Source organism: Anabrus simplex, chromosome 6 (assembly GCF_040414725.1).
Source record: "Anabrus simplex isolate iqAnaSimp1 chromosome 6, ASM4041472v1, whole genome shotgun sequence".
Lineage (NCBI taxonomy): Eukaryota > Metazoa > Arthropoda > Insecta > Orthoptera > Tettigoniidae > Anabrus > Anabrus simplex.
Genome location: NC_090270.1, coordinates 317,428,229 through 317,451,618, shown reverse-complemented (window position 1 = coordinate 317,451,618; position 23,390 = coordinate 317,428,229).

Genomic DNA, 23,390 nt, shown 5'->3' with positions numbered 1-23,390 from the left:
TGTGTCGTAGAAGGCAATGGTGTTTTTATTCGGAGTTCTTCTGTATAGAACGGTTGTGTTGTGAGCTCATAGGTTAGTCTGGAAGGAGGGACTTCTTGCCAGGTAGGACACTTTAAGATACATGTCCTTCACTCTTTCTAGTGTACCTAGATTTTCCATCGAAATATATTCCCAGATAATGTCTAAGACGTATGTCATGATCGGGTCTGTTTGTACGTAGACTTTTTATTATCAGCAGCATGTGAATTATTAGGAACGCTCTGCCATCTGCTGACTATATTTGGAAGCTGTGAAAAGTTAGATAATCGAAGAGTATTTAGAATGGAACAGTATTCCTCCGTGATCACAGGAAGTGTACACTCTCTGGCTTGACAGGTAGTAATTAAACATGGTTGCATGAAATGGCATTAATAAGGATGAAATTGACATATATCAGAATAATAGTGAAAGTTTTAGTCGCTTAGGAACCTGCCAAGTGCAGAATGTATTCCGAGTTAGGGTAAGCCTTCGAGTGCAATTATTAGAGTGATCATTTAATGATTTTATTTTATGATTACTCAAAGTTGGATGAACTTTGAGACCTATTAATGTCTCACAATTCACTGTCAGGTAATTATGGAGAGAATAAACTAAAAATGAAGCATATCGATCCAGTAGAAGGGACGAACGGATTTGCCAAAGCTGTTTTTAGTAAACTCTTTTAATATAATGCACTAGGAACCATTGGTTACAGTGTGAAGCGAGCAGTGGAGGCGACGGGACGTCACAAGTGAGAGCCATGTGCAGATCACGTCCCACACACCGGATAAGGAAGGCCACCCTTGTGTCGGAGCGAGGGTGGAAAGGCACCGTAGAGCGGTCTTACACGCCCGTAGCCGGGGCCTGGGTCTCCCTTCCTTTGGCACCTGACTTGCCGACTACTATCGCTCAATATTGGTCAACTTTCAACCCAGAAGAAGATATCCACCCACCGCAGCAGGTCCAACCGGTCACAGAGTTCTCCTCCCAGCCAGTGGACGAGCTCCGCCTTCGTTCAGCGCCATGGGACATAATAGGAGACGAAGGCACCGAGGTTCCAGGTCCCCGTCCAGACAACGCTGGACGTCCGGGGTCACCACAAGTGGATGACGCAGATGCCCGCAGCATCCTCGATGAACAGCTAGAGGACCACACTGATGACGAAATTGACTACAACGCCAGCTTCATTCGTCCACTCCCGCGCACTATTCCTCAACCAGATCCTCTGCAGCCTACGCTGCTCTATCCTCGACCGCGACCTGATAGATATGTATCAGTAGCGGTATCCTTAGCCCATCCAGTCCCCTACTTGGATACCTCTCTAGGCCGTTACGCCTATCGCATCCTGCGCGACGGGATTCACCTTCCACGACCTCGTTTCAAGTTTTCCATTCTGTATGGTTGGCTCAATTTTACACCATATCTTGTCATCTGCGTACTAAATTTCATCCTTGATATCTGGCCAATATCAATGATTTGCATTGAGCTGACAACTGCACCTCGCTTGTATACTTTCGTTACAATTCCTGGGTATTATTAGCCTTCGAATATTACATTTACATGGGTTCACATTGGAAGGTACGATTTTCACGAATATGAAGTTATTCAAAGTCAGAGATAGATTCTTCCTTCACCGAAATGGTTTTTGATTCAGTATGGATGACATCATTGTCACTTGCACTTGAATCCTCTGTTCGGCATATCCTTTACCTCCCGGGCTAGGCAGTCCCTGTCAAATTTTGATAACTTTAAGATATGAAGAGTCTACGATTGGATATATTCTGAAACAAGGAGAAAGATACTATATCCCACTTGATCCTTTCCAAAACAATTACTGATCAGTCACTACGTCAGATCGTTTAGGAGCAGTCAATTCCTTGAGCGACATTTCCCGTTGGTGTCACTACAACTAGAAATCTCACTGCAGTGTCGAAATCTGAAGCTGTGATATCTATTACAAGTGGCACATCTATGCGTCTCCCCTTCTTTGGCCTTTTGATGTCACCTCACCTCTTTCGCGATTCAGATGCTCCTCATTCAGCCAAGAAGTTGAAGTTCAGCATACTCTTTATATATATAGGATAGTTAGTAGCTGTTATATATAATGCATTACCCGCTATTTCTCTGCGATATTGCATGTACGTTACACAAAATCCCAGTTCACAAACCTCAGGAGGAGGACGAAAAGTAAATTTTTTAAGTAACTTAACTATGTTAACCATTAAATCATCATCTGCAAGTATTCAATGACATTATTTTAGAGAGTAGGAGCATTAGCTTTTGTATATGAAGTATTGGAGAGGACCGACGATGGAATTCTACGGCTGAATAGCATCTTCATTCACCTCCTAAAAGGCTCCAATATGTTACAAATTCACCATGTATAGGCCTATTATAATGTAAAAAGGAAAGAAAAGCGAAATCCCGATATGCCATGAAGATTCTAGAAGAAACCTCAAGGATATATGCCCTACTATAAGCGGACACCATTTTTCTAAATATTTCGACATACTGACGGGGAATCGATCTCACGTCCTTCTGGGTGTATTAAACACGACTTTGCCTCCTCGGCTATACTCTCCCTATCAACTTTTGATAACATGAAGATATCAAGAGGCTACGCCTGGATACATTCTGGAACGAGAAGGAAGATACTATATTTCATCTGATCCTTGTCAGAACAATTACTGATCAGCCACCATGAAAGGTCGTTCAGAAGCAGTCAATTGCCGCTTGAATTAATTCCTCGGTATTCTTCCAAAAGTTACACCTGCAGATATCGGTCACTCAAGTAAAACCCACAGAACGCACGCCAATGGACATGGCTGATAGTCGTTAAAGTACCACATCATCGCTGCGACTGAAGTTACCACCTGCTATGTGACGATGTTGTCAGAGAAATACTAATCCTCAGCACGTATATTATTAATCAGGAACGAAAACTCGCACAATATTTGTATTTGGAAGACACAACCATATCAGCCAGAATGTTTAGCTGAAATATTCAACACAGCGTCCTCTTATAGGCGCAACAACTTACTAATGCGCAGAAACTTCATAGGCTATTATCACACAATGGCGAACAGAGGAAACGTGGATAAAACATACCATAATACAGGTCCAAGAAGAGTCAGTCCATTATTTATAGTCGAATATCGCGATGGAAAAGTTATGTACACAAACTCTATCATGTGGTATTGTTTTGATGAGATAATCATTCCGACCGCTTGATGCTATTCATTAGAGGATGCAGTAACTTTGCGTCTGTCACTTAGCAACGTCGAGAGAAAAATGTAGCCCTTACTGAAGTCTGAGTCTCATACTGTATATGGCTGTGACACTATCGCAGATGCTGAGATATGGGCGGTGCTTGCACAGGCTTGTTACAAGTAGTCGTGTGGCGTAGCATAAACCTTCTGATAAATCCAAATTATTACATGAAACGAAATTCATATTTTGGTTCCGAATTGAATGTAGTAAATGATCTAATATATTGAAATTTTCCGCCTGTTCAATATTATATGCTTTAATCTTATAAATTAATCAATTAACATTACATAATACGTATACATGTTTCACCTCTACTGAGGCGTCATCAATACAATTGAGACATAACATAGTTATCAACTTATTGGGTAAAGTATCTCCTGACAAATTCCATGTTGGTATTCTAAAAATACATGTCCGTTAAAATGTGAGATCGAGGCGACACAGTAAAATATGATGAGAGTATTATAAAAATTGTACATTTGTTTTGTTCCATACACTCCAAACTCTTTTATCTCAAGAGTAAATGTTGGTATGTTGGCACTATCCTTTGTACACTACTCCAATACGGGTATTGACTAATGTCTGCAGACGATTCTCCTTAATAGTGGTCCGGAGTGAGGTTTTAAAAATACTGATGTGATGGGCCTCGTGAGCCGGTGAAGCTTTGTATGCATGGAGCTACTTCTCGAATGCCAATACAACAACAATTGCTCTTTAAATCAAAGAATTTGGAGTATATGGAGCAAAAAAATTAATATCTTTATAATACTTTCATTTTATTTTATCTGTGTCGCCTTGATCTCATACTTTAACACAATGTATTTTACGAATAACAACACTGAATTTGTCAAAAGATATTTTAGCTAATTTGATAACTATTTTATGTCTAAATAACGGCCGTAGCCGTGTTGAAACACCGGATCCCGTGAGATCTCCGAAGTTAAGCAACATTGGGCGTGGTCAGGAGTTGGATGGGTTGCCACGCGCTGTTGGTTGGGGCTAAGGGAATGGAGGAGCGGAAAGGAACTGGCCACCCTACCGCACGTAAACTCCGGCTCAGGAACACCTCTGCGGAGGTTCGGACCTGCCTTCGGCAGAATAACCCTTACCTTACCTTATGTCTAAATTGTACTGGTGATGGCTCAGTAGAGCTGAAACATGTATTTGTTGTTATGTAATCATTATGCATTAATCTATTAACACAAAACACAAAGTGTTGGAAAGATGGAATATTTTATATTATATACATACACATTTCGTAATAGCATTCTTATAGCTTTTTTAAAATTTCAGTTCATGTGGTGGTAAGTCAAGAATGTTGTAAATTCAAGTTCTCCTTCGGGTTGATCTTTTACTGAGTCGTAGTTACGGTAGATTTTGTATTCACCGGGACCTTTGGCAGGAATATCATTTTTGTTTCTATCGGAATCTTTGTTGAGTGGTGACAGTATTGCTCTAGCTTTCATTCCTTCGTAATTTCCAGTAGGAAAGAATCTTACGAACATTTCCATGCCTAAAATGTCGATACATACATATTTTACATAGACTATTATGCCTTTCAGTGACGATATGTAAGCCTTCCTGAATGAATTAAGCATGCCTACTTGCAACTAGTTCTGTGGGGTCCTTTAGTTGTACACCTCTCACCTTTAAAGCAACTAAAAGTGCGAACCTAACCATCGCCACTGTGGTTTCTGTATGATTTTCTTAACCTTCATGACAGACATCACTCCCAGGTAACCTAACCTCCTCTATTTACCTCGCACTAACCCGAACATAGTGTACATATCCTCATTGAGGGTGATCTGATATTTTTCTTACCTGACTTTACCAGCAACCATTCTCATTAATATTTCTTTTCACAACTTGCTTTACGTCGTACCACTGACACATATAGGTATAATGGCGACGATGGGGTATGAAAGCACGGAAACCATATTCAGGGCTGCCGACAGTAGAATTTGAACCCACTATCTCCCGAATGCAAACACACAGCTGCGTGCCCTTAACCGCACGACCAACTCGCCCGCTCGGTCTCAGTAATGTATCCTTTAGATCCAACTTCTAATTTAAACCAGACCGATGTTAGGATCACTTCGTTCGAGAGCTCACTTCTCCCTTGAAGGATATCCTTGATCGCAAATTCAAGCTCACTGCATTAGCTTTGCAACCTATTGATTGTATTTCACTTACTTCATTACTATCCCGGGAGAATATAATTCCTAAGTACTTAAAATTCCCGAAAATATCCATCTGTTCCTGTTTTATACTGTATTCCCTTACATTCACTTCCCTTTGGCTTCTTCCCAACTGACACCATTTTAGTGTTGCAAATACAGTACTAATTTTCTTTGGATACTAGCAGCACCTCTTTCCAAGCTTCAAGATATTATACTGGCAAGAATTCATCAGAGTCTGCATTTAAGTACAATATTTTCAGATATCGTCGTTGTGGTTTCAAAAACCGCTATGTAAAATATTATAGCTTAAGACTTGGACCGGTACGCTTCTGTCATTTGAGGTTCAATAATGTCGAGGAATTCTCGCTACCGAGATCGATAGCTGCAGTCCCTTAAGTGCGGCCAGTATTCGGGAGATAGTGGGTTCGAATCCTACTATCAACACCCCTGAGACTGTATCTTAATTAAAGCCAGAGCCCCTTCCTTCCCGCTCCTTGCCCTTTCCTGTCCTGTCGTCGCCATAAGACCTATCTGTGTCGGTGAGACCTAAGGCAACTTGTAAAAAGAAAGAAAAAAAGGATTTATCGCTGTTATTAATATATGTGCTGCGGGTCAGTATTTATCCAAAAATATTATGACAAGGGTTTTCGCAGCTGCAGGACCATATAAAAGTTATAGCGGAATTATTTTCTGTTAATTAAAGTGAGGTTCATTTTATAAGGTCTCTCTCAAGTGATGTTAAATGATACTTACTGATGGTATGCAGAATAAACTTTCACTTCCATCTCTAGAATACAAGAAGTGAGGCCAGGTCAAGGGTTAGTAACCTTGCAGTCTACAACGCTACCCACACAGTCAGCTGTTTGGTACATGTATGGACATTCGAACCCAAGGTTTCAAGTTCACGAGAGTTCATGTTTACTGCCTTGGGTGGAAGTGGGTGTGCTTTGTCTATTCAGTAACAGTCTGCCTTAGAAAAACAGATAACACACAGTGCAGAATACTTCAGAATACATATCGACAATAGCTTACGGAAGTGGGTGTGTAAAATACAACACCCAAGAGCTCCCAGGTACTTTCTTGATGTATAATTCTTAGGGACAGAGTGATAAATAAAATTCTCACGACGTTCCTCACATAGTGGTACTAATCACAGGGCCTTGTACTATCCCGTAGTGTTTCTCACATAGTGGGTACAAATCACAGACAACACAGACCCACGGTGTCTCTGATATAGTGGTACTAATCACAGGGCCTTGTACTCTCCCGTGGTGTCTCTCACATAGTGGTACTAATCACAGGGCCTTGTACTCTCCCGTGGTGTTTCTCACATAGTGGGTACTAATCACAGACAACACAGACCCACGGTGTCTCTCATATAGTGGTACTAATCACAGGGCCTTGTACTATCCCGTAGTGTTCCTCACATAGTGGGTACAAATCACAGACAACACAGACCCACGGTGTCTCTCATATAGTGGTACTAATCACAGGGCCTTGTACTCTCCCGTAGTGTCTCTCACATAGTGGGTACTAATCACAGACAACACAGACCCACGGTGTCTCTCACATAGTGGTACTAATCACAGGGCCTTGTACTCTCCCGTGGTGTTTCTCACATAGTGGGTACTAATCACAGACAACACAGACCCACGGTGTCTCTCATATAGTGGTACTAATCACAGGGCCTTGTACTCTCCCGTGGTGTTTCTCACATAGTGGGTACTAATCACAGACAACACAGACCCACGGTGTCTCTCATATAGTGGTACTAATCACAGGGCCTTGTACTCTCCCGTGGTGTTTCTCACATAGTGGGTACTAATCACAGACAACACAGACCCACGGTGTTTCTCACATAGTGGTACTAATCACAGGGCCTTGTACTCTCCCGTGGTGTCTCTCACATAGTGGTACTAATCACAGGGCCTTGTACTCTCCCGTGGTGTTTCTCACATAGTGGGTACAAATCACAGACAACACAGACCCACGGTGTCTCTGATATAGTGGTACTAATCACAGGGCCTTGTACTCTCCCGTGGTGTCTCTCACATAGTGGTACTAATCACAGGGCCTTGTACTCTCCCGTGGTGTTTCTCACATAGTGGGTACTAATCACAGACAACACAGACCCACGGTGTCTCTCATATAGTGGTACTAATCACAGGGCCTTGTACTATCCCGTAGTGTTCCTCACATAGTGGGTACAAATCACAGACAACACAGACCCACGGTGTCTCTCATATAGTGGTACTAATCACAGGGCCTTGTACTCTCCCGTAGTGTCTCTCACATAGTGGGTACTAATCACAGACAACACAGACCCACGGTGTCTCTCACATAGTGGTACTAATCACAGGGCCTTGTACTCTCCCGTGGTGTTTCTCACATAGTGGGTACTAATCACAGACAACACAGACCCACGGTGTCTCTCATATAGTGGTACTAATCACAGGGCCTTGTACTCTCCCGTGGTGTTTCTCACATAGTGGGTACTAATCACAGACAACACAGACCCACGGTGTCTCTCATATAGTGGTACTAATCACAGGGCCTTGTACTCTCCCGTGGTGTTTCTCACATAGTGGGTACAAATCACAGACAACACAGACCCACGGTGTTTCTCACATAGTGGTACTAATCACAGGGCCTTGTACTCTCCCGTGGTGTCTCTCACATAGTGGTACTAATCACAGGGCCTTGTACTCTCCCGTGGTGTTTCTCACATAGTGGGTACAAATCACAGACAACACAGACCCACGGTGTTTCTCACATAGTGGTACTAATCACAGACAACACAGACCCACGGTGTCTCTCACATAGTGGTACTAATCACAGGGCCTTGTACTCTCCCGTGGTGTTTCTCACATAGTGGGTACTAATCACAGACAACACAGACCCACGGTGTCTCTCATATAGTGGTACTAATCACAGGGCCTTGTACTCTCCCGTGGTGTTTCTCACATAGTGGGTACTAATCACAGACAACACAGACCCACGGTGTTTCTCACATAGTGGTACTAATCACAGACAACACAGACCCACGGTGTCTCTCACATAGTGGTACTAATCACAGGGCCTTGTACTCTCCCGTGGTGTTTCTCACATAGTGGGTACAAATCACAGACAACACAGACCCACGGTGTTTCTCACATAGTGGTACTAATCACAGACAACACAGACCCACGGTGTCTCTCACATAGTGGTACTAATCACAGGCAACGCCCAGACCCGTGATGTTTCTCGAAACGCAGACCCATGATGTCCAAAACCAGACGCTGAAAGACCCCAGTGAGGATAGCCTACTTTTAGCTCCTTGGGGGTGTTCCAACCGAACCAGGGGGGTGGGGAGCTTCCGTCATAGTGGGGGATACTGCACACGGGTACTGTAAGCCCATAGAGATCAACCCACAGACCCATTGTATTCCTCACATAGTGGTACTAATCGCAAGAAAACTCGAACCATAGTGTTTCTCGCATGATGATACTAATCAAAGGTAATCTCATGGTTCAAAATTCAGCATCCCTTGGTCGCCCCTTTTAGTCGCCTCTTACGACAGCCAGGGGAGACCGCTGGTGTATACTTCGTCTGCGTCTCACAACCACAGGGGGTCCTAATTATTCTATTTCTACTCTAGCTTGTTAACTACTACTACTTCTATAATTGTTCAATATTGTATTTTCATAGCAATATTGACAGTGTAGTGTAAACTCCTTCCACTTGTTGAATTAATTTGTCTCAATCTCGAATAGCATTCACCCAGCAGTATACTGGCATCTGCATTCTATTTCTATTCCATTTAGAGTGTTTATTTACGATTCGTATGTCCGTACAGAAACTGCTGTTAGGGGATTATTTCAAGAAGAATTCCAGGTGTTCGAGTACCAAGCCGTGAAACAGTTCATAGATTGGTTTATACATTTCGTCGAACGGGTAACAGAGGAAAATTTTGAAGACATTAGAGAATGCCTCGAAAATTCTGCTAAGAAATCACATAACCGTCTTTCTCGTCAGACTCGTTGGCTGAATGGTCAGTGTACTGGCCTTCGGTTCAGACGGTCCCGGGTTCGATTCCCGGCCGGATCGGGGATTTTAACCTTAATTGGTTAATTCCAATGGCTCGGGGGCTCGTTGTGTGTGGCGTATTTAACATTAGAAATCATCCTAGGTAGGGCCCTCATCTTCACAGACATGCAGGTTGCCTAATAGGCCGTCTACTAGAAAAGGACTTTCACCAGGCTTCTTCGGAGGCCATACGCCATTATTATTATTATTATTATTATTATTATTATTATTATTATTATTATTATTATTATTATTATTATTATTATTATTATTATTATTGACGTCTTTTTCAGTAAACGGGCATTTCTTACGGTTATGTACAAAGGGCTACCAAGTTACTTAAGTTAAAAACCATGGGTAAGTACTTTTAAAGTGCATTACAATTTATCAGGCATCACTCTAGCTTGCTCGCATATTGCTCGGCTGGCAGGAAGCGGTAATTTGCCGGCTGAGGCCTCAGCTGAGGTTCTGCGCTAATTAGATTTCCCTCTAGTCTTTGCAGGCACTTTTCTTGGAAAGTCTGTAAGATAGGTCTTAATGATTGGGTAACTCCACCTTTTCAATACTGCACAATGTTATTCCTTTATATTTTATTTTAATTTAAAACGGGACATGTTTCGCCTCTTCCATGTGAGACATCATTAGGCCAAAAATAATTATAACAAAAACACACGATATTGTTGGTAACAATAAAACAATGACTTATCTGTAAATTTTGAAGAGTCTAAATACTCAGTCTATCATAGGTGGAGTTACCCAATTTAAGACATTCTATCTTGTTGAGGTTTATTAATTACGGAATGTATTTCTTGTACTGTCTGTGGCAAATCTAGACGTAAACCAGATAATTAATAAAGAACTTGTAATTTATAATTTTTTTTTACTATACTATGAAGTAGGCCTACGTGAAGTATAACGTAATCAGTAATGGGCTAAGAATCAGCAAATGACACAGCACACATATTATTCGTTTATGCCTCCTACTGATTTCTCCCGAACTACCGTACATGGTGTATGCTGGCTTTGTGGGTTGCGTATCTAGTTCGGATGTTATCCACACATGGTGTAGTACGAATTTTCTCTTCTGAAGCACCGTCTCAAATGGCGTTTGGTTCCGAAAAGTACTTCCTCACTGCAAAGTTCGTTCTCGAGGGCATTCTCTTGAACTTGTACATTGGAACATCGATGTGTCAAAAGCAGCCATGCGCTTTTTCCCCGTGTCTGGCGCGAACCAATTAGAGACAGGTGAAGTGGAGGCGTGCAACTTTGCGCCCCTTGGCGGTAGACGCTCAAGAGTTGTGCCTTATTAGCGTCAGCAGCACTAATGAACTCCTAGAGAAGAGACCCGTTAGTAATTAAGCTGCACTCGCAACAAATTAGCAGACTACTTGTCGGAAAGAGGCTTCATCTTCACAGTTCTGATGAGGCTGGAGTGGATCTAGTATTGCGCGGTTGACAAACTTTTCAAGCCAAAGAGCTACATTTAACTCAAAACTTCAGTACAACCTTCCCTTCAAGGTAACTGAGAAAAAACTACAGGTGCTTGACTTCGAACACTTGTACGCCAAATGTTGTATCACAGGCACACTGCCCTCGTTACGACCGGTAGACTTTTGCTACAGCAAGTGGCAACATTGGCGTGGTATCGGAAACTCCTTCTCCTAGTCGCTCCAATACATTGAATTAATTTGTCTTAATCTCCAATAGCATTCACCCAGCAGTATACTGGCATTTGCATGCTTACTACACGTGGAGCGAGTGTTGCGATATTTCAGTGTCACCGAGGAGTTTGTATCAGTGTTCACAACAAATGCTGCATGGAGTCAAGTGATGTTTTAGTATTGTATGTAAGTGCAACAGTGATATTCAATAGGTTGTTGGCTTGGAGAAATACGGGCGAGGAATCACTTTGTCGCAAGTTAGGTTATGTGTATAAGTGAAAACAATTGTTCATGTATTATCGGCTAGGTTATGTATTTAAGTTTAATCATGTGTGTATAACTCTTGTATTTTTCGTTAGGGACTGATGACCTAGGTGGAATGCCTTTTAAACGACAATCATGATCATTATAGGTTAGGTTATATTTATTGGTTGTAGCGTAAATAATCCTTCTCGTTGTATGTATAATATTCAGGGGATTTTAGGGTAAGGTTACATCAGGTTTTTTACTTCTAAATGACCGTCCGTGCTTTCCACGTTGCTTAGGAAACCCTCCAAATAATGTGTGTATTGACATAAGCGAGCTCTGGAATCTTCGTGTACCAAATTCGTTTATAATACTGTATTTTATACGTTATCAGATATCTTTACGTTATGTGTAGGGTGCAAATTTTCAAGTGGTATAAGTCTTCATTTTATGTTTCTTGTATACTTAAAATAGGTTTCGCTTCGTGGATACGACTACTGATGTCTTCTAAGAATGTTTTCATGGTCGAATTAATTAGAACCTCCCATAGGAAGTTTGCGTCGCAACACCTGGGATAGGCGAAAGGTAGAGTTATCTTCAAGAATTTGAACTGTGGAAGAAATAAGTATTTGCTTAATGTTGCTGCTGGAATTATTTCTTCTAGCTACACTGGCAATTGCAGATTTATGCTCCTCAAGATGGTATTTCTGCTCACATTTATCATGAAATAAAGAATAGAAATCCTAAGTATGCTTCAATGAGCGTGTTAGGGTATTACAGTGCAGTATTTAGATTAGTTACGGGTATCTTACTTGCTCGCAGCATTTTTGATGGAAGACAAGTCTACCCTAGGTTTCTGTATGTGCACCTATCTCCGAAGAGATAGGTGGTATGTGAGGTACCGATACCGGTGCGCTCCTGGCGCTCCTCTGTCGATCGTATTATGTGTGTTTTCTTAATTTAGATGTTTTAAGTTTGTGTTTTTAGATCGTTTGCGTGTTTTGTTTCAGTTTGATGTGTAATAAATCGTGTGTTAACTGATTCTTGTGTGAAGTGTGCCTGGGTAGCTTGACATTCTGTGGCATGACTAGCACAGCGATTTTAGTGTGTGCGATGTGGTATGGTTAACCACGCCTTATGTTGCGTATGTGAGTTAGCAACGGCTACATCGCGAAAAATTACGTCTCATTATTCAATTAAATGGAATTTAAATACAAATAAATTTGACGGATGTAATTTCTAAGCATCATTAATGGCAGCATATAACATGTGCACCGCCTCGTCTCCCGCGACCAGTGCTTCATCTTAAGGTGTTTGTGTTACAGTTTAGGAAGTGAGGACTTTAGACTTGATAGTTCTTGCTCTTGGTTTGGATTTGGTGGGGGGGGGGGGGGGGGGAGGGCGGGGGCTGGGGGTCTGCTGATTACGGTTTTTCAGGGTCTCGGCTACTCAGTCCACCGAGGGGACCCTGAATTGGACTGAATATGGTATTGGAGTAGGCTGAGGATGAGGGTGAGGAGACTATTGTTTGACGTGGCCGATGGAGGGGCAGGGGTTGTGAGAAGTGGCTGAGGTGTTTTAGGTTGGATGTTAGGTGTTGTCTGTTGCTTATGTAGTGCAGATTTGTGCTGTTTCTGTTTAATTGCCTTCTTAAAATACGGGCAGCCAGGGAACGATGCTGCGTGATTGCCGTGGCAGTTCGCGCAGGTCGCCCGGTCCCGGGGTACCTGACATTCGGAGTCATAGTGAGGGCCACCACACCGGTTGCATCTGGTAGCATTTTTTCACCTGGCGGCATGGTGATTCAGCTTGAGGCAGTTGTAACAGAACAAGTCGACCACCCGTAGTAAAGTCTCGATCTGTAGCAATTAATTTTCCAATCTTGGCATTGTTTCGCTATACAACAATTAAAGTTAGAAAAGTATTGCAGCAACAATTCGCCACGCTTTTTACCTGAAGTACTTTTTGTGGACGACTGGCGTAGTGGTAGAAATAATTTACGGTAGTTTCAATGGGAAAATGGCATTATTTATTTGAAGAATGCAAAACAGATATTTAGGTTATTTTAGGTGTCAATCCCTGATGTAAGTGCAATGGACTAGTGTAACATGGAAACAATGATCTAAACCCATGGGTAAATGGTGAATATATCGAGCTCCATTAGTAGGTATTATGTCCAACTCATTGGCTGAATGGTCAGCGTACTAGCCTTTGGTCCAGAGGGTCCCGAGTTCGATTCCTCGCCGGGTCTGGGATTTTAACCTTAATTGGTTAATTCCAGTGGCTCGGGGGCTGGGTGTGTGTGTGTGTGGCATATTCGGCATTAGAAATCATCCTAGGTAGGGCCCTCATCTTCACAGACGTGCAGGTCACCTAATGGGCCGTCTACGAGATAAAGACCCGCACCAGGCCTCTCCGGAGGCCATGTGCCATTCTTATTCTTATTCTTATTCTTATTCTTATTCTTATTCTTATTCTTATTCTTATTCTTATTCTTATTCTTATTCTTATTCTTATTCTTATTCTTATTTACGTAGTTATGTACGAAAGGTTATGTACAAACTTTACTTGGTATAAATCGTGGTCATATAATTTATCATTTGTGTGTTGTATGTTCTGTCTTTTGTAGCAAAACATGTGAGGTTATGTCACGATACGCCTGCTGTTTGTATATTGACACGACTTCATTTAATGTAAGAACACGTAATTAATAGTATATAATTTATTATTGCCCGTAAATATGATGTATAAATTCCATGTAATGTTATGCAACACAGGGTAAGGTTCCAGAACAACGCATATTTGTCACTAGAGTTTTATAGGGTGTTCGAGCCATTTGTACATAGATTATTGGAGACTCGAGAAGATACGAGAAAATAATATTGTGTCATACTTTTCTAGAAGCCTGGCCAGGCAAGGTATAAAAAGAGACAGTCTTCGCTAGTCGAATTCAGTGTGTGAACTAATGTTGTGACTTTGTTGTGTTGGTAGTTGGTTGACATGCTAATATAGCATTCAAATGCTCGTTCAAGATTGCGGTTCATTAATGTGTGTGTATAATGTGTATATAATTTGTAAATAAAACAGTGTGCACAACTGACCCCATCTCGTGTGTGCGTCTTAGTAATTACGATATTCCCGATTTAGGTATCCTACAATGAAATTCACATATTCTGCTTCAGAACGTGTGAAATGATTATGTGTCTTGAAGTTTGTTAATTAAATAGCGAGGAAAATACAGGTTAAAACCTATTAACCCCAGCCCTAGTCATGCGCCGTAGTGACAAACTTATCCGAAGATAAAGGAACTTATTTTTTTTAGAAAGCAGATTTATTTAGAATCGTAGCCAGTCTATGTGTATGAGTGAGTTGTACAGAGAAGTACAGAGCAATTCCAATCGTAGTTCAGCTACTTTGATACCACGCCGGTAACGCACTGGCAGTGAGTTGTTGAAGTAGAGTGAGTTGTTATGGAAGTTGTGTTGTTGATACTGCTTTGGTAGATCAATCGAGGATTAGTAGAATCATCTGCTGAGGGTCACTTGTTTATTTAGCGAGCTATCGTAGATCAGTTCTATCATATTGACTCTGCTTCGCAGATCGATAGTAAATTATTGTGTATATAATTCAAGTGTTGAGAGCCTCCGTGACTCAGGTGGCAGCGCACCAGCCTCTCACAGCTGGGTTCCGTGGTTCAAATCCCGGTCAGTCCATGTGAAACTTTCGCTGGACAAAGCGGAGGCGAGATAGGTTTTCCTCCGGGTATTCTGGTTTACCCTGTAACCTTTCATTCCAGCAACACCCTCCAACATCATTTCATATCATCTGTCAGTCATTAATTATTGCCCCACAGGAGTGCGACAGGCAGCCGCACAATTCCTATCCTCGCCAGTAGAAGGTGGCTTCATTCATTCCATTCCTGAGGCGGTCGAATGACTGGCAACAAGCTGTAGATTTTTCATAACTCAAGTGTTGTTGTAATTCTGTTGAGTGTAGGCAAGGATAGTAATGGTGGTAGGTTTACATCAATAAAGGACAAAGATATTTTCTGTTTTGCTTTTTTACGAATTTTAGTTATTTGAAGCATCATAAATAAGATTTCAGCAGTTACATCGATGAAAGTCGTTTCTAACGGCTCATATCGCACTTAAATATAAAGTTGACACATCAGGTTTCGCCCACCTATTCGACAAGGTACGCATATTTTTGAAATAAGGATCGTAATTTCAAACTTCGCGGTATAGCAGTGCAATCCGGTGGCACATCTTTGTTTCTACAGTACGTAGCAACAGTTTCCGCTCTTCAATTGTTTATTTGGCCATGTCTGGAGTTGTTCAGTGAAACTATATGTGTTAGATTTTTTTGCTGGTGGTTTTACGTTGCACCGGCACAGATAGGTCTTACGGCGACGATGGGATAGGAAACGCCTAGGAGCTGGAAGGAAGCGGCCGTGGCCTTAATTAACCCGCGGTTACTCGCATGGTGAGCGCGGCGCTCACCTTCGTAGTATATTGCTTCTTTTTGGAATGTTAGAAAACCTCCACCTTTGTAAGTCCCTGTACCTTTGTAACAGATTATTATGAAGGGGGTGTGTCAGTCATTTTCATTATCTTTGAAAATATACACCCGCAATTCATTATTAGGCACGGCAGTGTATGTTTGGTGAGCGGTGCGCTCAGTAGCGAGGAACTGTGCTACTTATATTTCGCTCATTGTAATAAGTCAGGTTTTGTTTTATGCTTGTGTTTAATGCGAAATGTTTATACTGTGGCTGTTGTTAGACAATATTTACAAGTTATTGTGGCATCCAGTGATCTGATACTTTCGTGGTTGTGTGAAACGAAGGAGGGAAGGTGTTGAACATCGAGACTGATGGTATGAAATAGATGAGGTTTACGGAAGTGAGCATAATTCTGTTTCAGAGTGTCTGCAAGTTCTGGGGAAGGAGAGGAACTTTCGTTTATAACAAACTGTAATATCAATGTAATAGCTTGTTTTACGACCGGATGCCCTTCCTGACGCCAAACTCAGTAGAAGAGTTAATAAAGATGAAATAAATGATGGTGAACGAAGTTGGCTAAATAGGTGTAAGGAATCGGCTGTAGTCTGTGAATAGAAACTGCCCCGGTATTTGCCTGGAAGCGTAAACAGAAAACCATTCTCAGGACAGCTAACGGTGGGAATCGAACTCACGCGTCTCCCGAATGTTGAGCTTGCCTCCATAGCCACTCAACTCGGCCGTGTTCCTAAATAAATAACTATCTCAAATGGATATATTAAAAATACCTCCATATTTATATGGACACATTATAGCCTTTAAACATAAAGGTGAGCGCTGCGCTCACCAGCGAGTAACGGCGCACGTAAAGACCTAGCGAGTAATGCCGGGTTAAGGTACATCCCCAGCATTCGTCTGGTGTGAAAATGGGAAACCGCGGAAAATCATCTTCAAAAGGCTGCCGCCAGTGGGATTCGAACCCACTATCTCCCGGATGCAAGCCCACAGTCGCGCTCATCTAACCACACGGCCTACTCGCCCGGTATGTGTTACTTTATTTTGGTAGTGAATCAAACGTACTTTTAGAATGCCCCGTTGTAATAGAATTCTTAAGGAAGCGTGCTGGAATAGGTGGGCCAACATGTGAAATAGTTGGTAATAAGGAGGCCGGTAGTGAAAATGATGCAGTTTTGACATACAATGAGGGGTGTGCAGGCCGATTAAGGGCTCTGAAGGCTTAGGGCATTGACCCAGATGATCCAGATTAGGAATGTACTGAGGCATCGTTCATCTTAGTTTCAATTTATCTCAAAACACATATTTTTAAACGTTATGTTCGTTTTTCTTTAGAAGCACTAGAGTTAGGAACATGATAACTTGCCAAATCATATTCTTGGAGTTGGAAGTATACTTAGTTTATATAATACTTCTGTCTTTGATATTTTCAAAATGTCCGACTCGTTGGCTGAATGGTCAGCGTACTGGCCTTCGGTTCAGAGGGTCCCGGGTTCGATTCCCGGCTGGGTCGGGGATTTTAACCTTAATTGGTTAATTCCAATGGCCCGGGGGCTGGGTATTTGTGCTGTCCCCAACATCCCTGCAACTCACACACCACATATAACACTATCCTCCACCACAATAATACGCAGTTACCTACACATGGCAGATGCCGCCCACCCTCATCGGAGGGTCTGCCTTACAAGAGCTGCACTCGGCTAGAAATAGCCACACGAAATTTAAAATTTATTTTCAAAATTATTTTCATTCAAATTATATTCTTTTTAAAGAAAATCGACCTCAAAAATTTACTTGTAGGTTAATATTTATAAAACCAAAGTTAAAGTGTGCACGAAGCTTCATTATTTAAGTGTGGTAAATACTATTAACTTATATGCAATGGACTTTGAGGGAAAAGGAACATGATTTCGAAAAATTTTACATTTTGAAGAGAGGGTGTAACCACCTCCCCTTAAATTACATTTTTTTTTCATTTACATTTCTGGTTAACAGCCTCGTGATCAGACGAGCATATAAGACAGAGTGGCAAACAACGCGATTATGGATCGCTTAATGTGCCACTCCTTATCGAAGATAGTGCATAGAGTAATATGACTGTGGTTTTACAACATACCCGTCGAGTTTTTCAGTGGTTTTCATTCCTACACGGGGTGAAACAATAAGGTCCGACCAATCTTCCAGGACACGTTCTTCACACGTAGAAAAGAAAATCTGTGATATGGACAATGGTCCGGAAACGTTTCTTCTCCATGTTGGAACACATTATCTACAACTCTACATAGCACACCAACCGCACAGGAACACAACGTACCAGCATACCGCATGAATCAAGTGTAATGGTGTAGTATAACTTAGAAACAACTCTCTAACCCGTGGGTAAATATAATGTGAATACAATAGCTGTAGCTATTAGAACCACAGCTCAACAAAGTCCGCACATCTGTTTTGACTGGATTCACGGCCATTGTGGAATATCTGGAAACGAGAAAGCTGATCTTCTGGCGAAAGCAGTGGCTACATCTAATTTGGAAATTTCTCATGACAAAACGTCACCTAGCTACGCTAAAAAATCATAAAGAAGCACGCAATCCATCAGTGGAACAACATTTGGACTTCTTCCACTAGAGGCCAAGTCACGAGAGAAATATTCTTCCCTGAGGTTTTCAACCACCTGCAAAGTAACGTGTTGGTGCCAAGCTTTGAAATTACTCAATTTTGGACTGGTCATGGCAAATTTGGTTATTGTTTTCATCGATTCAGAATCAATCGTCCTGATGGCTACATGCGTGTTTGCGGATCGTCACAAACAGTGGACTACCTACTATTTGAATGTGCTGCATTTGAAAGGAGAAGGCAAGACTTGAACTCTCATTTGAATTATTGCAACATTGCATTATCAAAACCCCTGTATCATTTGTTTAAGAAGCCGTGCTGTTACAAATATTTTATTAACTTCATCCACTTCATTTTCCGTCGATTAGATACATGAATTCATTTTCATTGTAAAAGTGAATATGTATTTTAACTACAACCCTAGTATACTATGTAAAATAGGGTTCCAAACTGCTTTGGATATTCAATAATAATAATCAATAATCAATAATCAAGAACTCATGGGTAAATAATGAACACATCGAGCTCTATTATTATTATTATTATTATTATTATTATTATTATTATTATTATTATTATTATTATTATTATTATTATTATTATTTACGTAGTTATGTACGGACTTTATTTGGTGTTCGTAACAAAACATGTAAGTTTATGTCGTAAAAGATCTCTGGTGACACATTTGGTGTTTACCCGACAAAATTCATTAAATCTCAGCCATAGACGCCCAAGAGAGATCCGGCTTATTCTGTCTGCCATCTAGTGGGCCTAGAGTAAAACGTAACGTCGAAATTGACGAGCAGACAGCCAGATGGCATCAAATCGAAATGTCTGCACACGGTAGCTGAGGCCATACGATTATTATTATTATTATTATTATTATTATTATTATTATTATTATTGTTATTATTATTATTATTATTATTATTATTATTACCTGTAAATATGATGTATAAATAATGTTGTTGTACACTAGGTAGTAGTCCAGAACAACGTATATTGTCACAAGAGTTGTATAGAAAATTCCATTCATTGTAAATAGGTTATTGGAGACTCTAGAAATTACGAGAAATCATGTTATGTCATACTTTTCTAGAAGCCTGGCCGGGCAATGTATATAAAGAGGCAGTCTTGGGAGTTAGAGTTCAGTTGTTAGTGAGAGTTGTTAGTGAAAGTCGTTAGTCAAGTATGTGAACTTATGTTGCGATTTTGTTGTGTTGGTAGTTGATTGACATGCGGTCCGACTCGTTCGCTGAACGGTCAGCGTACTGGCCTTCGGATCCGAGGGTCCCGGGTTCGATTCCCGGCTGGGTCGGGGATTTTAACCTTAATTGGTTTATTCCTACGGCACAGGGGCTGGGTGTATGTATTGTCTTCATCATCATTTCATCTTCATCACGACGCGCAGGTCGCCTACGGGAATCAAATAGAAAGACCTGCACTTGGCGAGCCGAACCCGTCCTGGGATATCCCGGCACTAAAAGCCATACGACATTTCATTTTCATTGACATGCGAATGTTTCAGTCTTCTTCTTCTTCTTCTCCTTAGTAGCAGTGTTTTGTTGAAGAGGCAGTTTATTATTGTGTGAGTATAATATTGACAGCATCCGCGTGTCTGCGTCTTCGTAGTTACAACAAAGTCCCTCTCACACGAAATGTAATGCCCTCCGTTAGCAATGATCCATGCACCAATCCGCAGTCAGCGCGTCCAGGATTCAATGGACTGCGTAGCCGTCCAGGCTTCTCCAGCCATACTAATTTATTGTACAGTCCTATTACGTGATATCACTCGATATCAAGATTATCCGTCATCGGAAATTATTCATTACCACATACTAATTTAACTTCAATCAATTGTAAATAAGGCTTTTGGAATCATATTGTATATATTAGAACATCATATATAATTTAAATTATAACATAGGATTTCATTATGTACTGTAAATATGGTCTATATGTTGAGTCCGAGTTTGTGTCGTTTCATCTCATATTGTGTACACGGAAAAGTTATTCTTGAAGCGGGGAAGTTATGATGAGTCATTGGTTTAAGTCATGAGTACTGTACTGTACAGTGATCCGCGTGCAAGGCTAGCAAGCTAGGAGACTACATCATCGACACGTCTACTGGTTACGGGTGAAGAATGAAGAGAGGGAAGATACGATATGAGATCTACGAATCAGATGCTTCGTTGTAAAGAGATTTGGCATGGAGTAGTTACCAAGGGTGGGGAGCGCCCGGGTATATTATCTTGCGTGGAGCAATCCTCATGACACAACAATATATTTTTTGAGACAGTGAGTGGTCGCTTCGAGACAGAAGTATGTTCGGGACAGTGAGTTGTCGCTTGAAGACACAGTACGTAGCTGCTGTGATGTTGTCGGATCAGGGTGAGACGAAACAAGCATACGGCTTGTGATATATTCTATAATTATTCTGGATGAAGAACTACGTTAGTTCAAGTCCACAGTACTTAGTACAAGTCTGAATTGTATCTGTAGAACAGCTAAGTTGGATTGAGATTTCTGATAACATGGAAAAATTCACAACATTGAATTTTCTCCTCATACGATCAACGGTGATCAATTTTCACAAGCATAGGGCCAATGTGAAATTTAAAGACTAGGCAGTTAGGGAGTGCTAGTCCAGATAGCACAAACCATATCACAGAGGAAGGAAGGATGTCCATTGAGCCAGTCTGCAACGAAAAAAGGGGAACGACTAACCACGGAATACAGATTACCTCAACGGAAACTACAATTGGTGAGCCACAATTAGACAATGCAAGCAATAGTAAATTACAGTAACGTTAAATTCTTAATTCATTCCAAGCTAAAAGGTACTTTTCCGACTCATCTAATTTTTTGTTTAATAAATTCATTTGACCAGATATTGCGTTAATTTTCTTTCTCAAAGCGATACTTAATGGTTAATTATTTAAAATCCTACCCCTGTGATTTAAGTATAAGTCTCTATGCAAGTAAATATAAATTTTGCTGTACAGTTCTGTTTAAAACTGTAAAGCTGGCGCCCAAACATTACATAGAGAAATGGGAAACCATGGAGTGATAATGGATTCTATTTGCGTGGCAATTTGTGGGCAAGCCACATATGGTTTATATTAATATTCATGTGTCCCCAGCTATTAACTTTCGTCTCCCCAAGTGTGAAGCTTAGGAGAACTAACAGTTACACCTGTTTGAATGTTTCTGACAACCAAAGAAGTAGATAACGTGTTCAGGCCGATGGTGGACATTTTGAGGACGTCTTGTATTAGAATACAGTACCCCTGCTGGTACATCAACATGACTACAGCTGCTCGACGTGGGATGTGCGAGGTAAGGCTATTACCAATCGTCGTCGTCGGCCGATACTCGTATCCGAGTTTTCGTTTCTCGCCTGCAGTTCCGCAATCCTTAGTCCACGCGATGAAGGTGGCGCTGAAGGCTTATCAGATCAATTCTTGCATAAAACATGCGGCCACACATGTTGCATCCGATGGAATGTGGGGGACGTGGCAGTGTTTTCTTTTGCTATTTGCTTTACGTCGCGCCGACACAGGTAGGTCTTATGGCGACGATGGGATAGGAAAGGCCTAGGAATGGGACGGAAGTTGCCGTGGCCTTAATTAAGGTACAACCCCAGCATTTACCTGATGTGAAAATGATAAACCACGGAAAACTATCTTCAGGGCTGCCGACAGTGGGGTTCAAACCCACTATCTCCCGAATGCGAGCTCACAGCTGCGCACTGCTAACCGCACGGCCAACTCGCCCGGTAGTGGCAGTGCTCTGGCGAGTTTCCTCTTCCTGTCTTCGACATTCCTGCTCAAACTGTGCTACTACAGCTGAGATAGTAGCACACCAGCGAGGGCGAACCAATGCGAGAGTATTCCACGTATTTGGGTTTATATCTGCGTTTCTCATGGTTTGCTTAAGTTGGTCTTTATATCGCTTCAGACGAGTCCTCTTTCCAGTGCTGAGTTCACCATACAGGATTTGCCGAGGTAGTCTGCTGTCACTGATACGATGTATATGGCCTGTCCATCTAAGCCGATAACCAACGATGATGGCTTCGATACTGTTTAGCTTTGATTTCTCGAGAACTGCTATATTAGTTACACAGCCGTCCCATTTGATGTTCATGATAGATCTAAGTTTTTGTTGATGAAAGCTCTCCAGTTTCGTGATGTCTCGGTAATATAGGGTCCTGGTTTCACACCCTTAGAGTAACGTAGACATAACAGCAGCTTAGTATATCATTATTTTCGTGCGGATACTTCTCCGACAAAGCTGGTAAGGTATAACTCGTAAACTGTAGGGAATACAGTATGTTTACTGGGACTTTTTGAGTCACTTTGAGGTGTACTATCCATCCGTGGATTACTTTTCACATGTTTTGAAACCCCTTGTAAATGAATTGTTGATAATATTCTCGGCGAGTAGGCTACTTAAATTTTTAATAAAATTCTGTGAGTTGATGTGAAGTACGGTAATTACAATGGATAAGTGGCCGAGAAGTGGATGTTTGAGGTGAAAGCCTCAATACAAGCCGCTGCCGCTATGATGGCTGCAGCGAGATTGGAACGCACGATCATGTACTGGGATTCTGCACAGAGTGAACTGCAGACGAATAGCGGGCCTCACCACGTGCGAGCAGCACTGGCCTCTTGGATGCGATGAAGAAAATGGAAAGTCTTTGAGGAAGTACGCAGCATGTCATAGTGTGGCTCCAACATAAGCACTGATAGCGTGGCAATGAACAAGAAGCAATGTGTAGCTACATCTTGAATACAACTGTTCGGTTTGAGACGAACCTA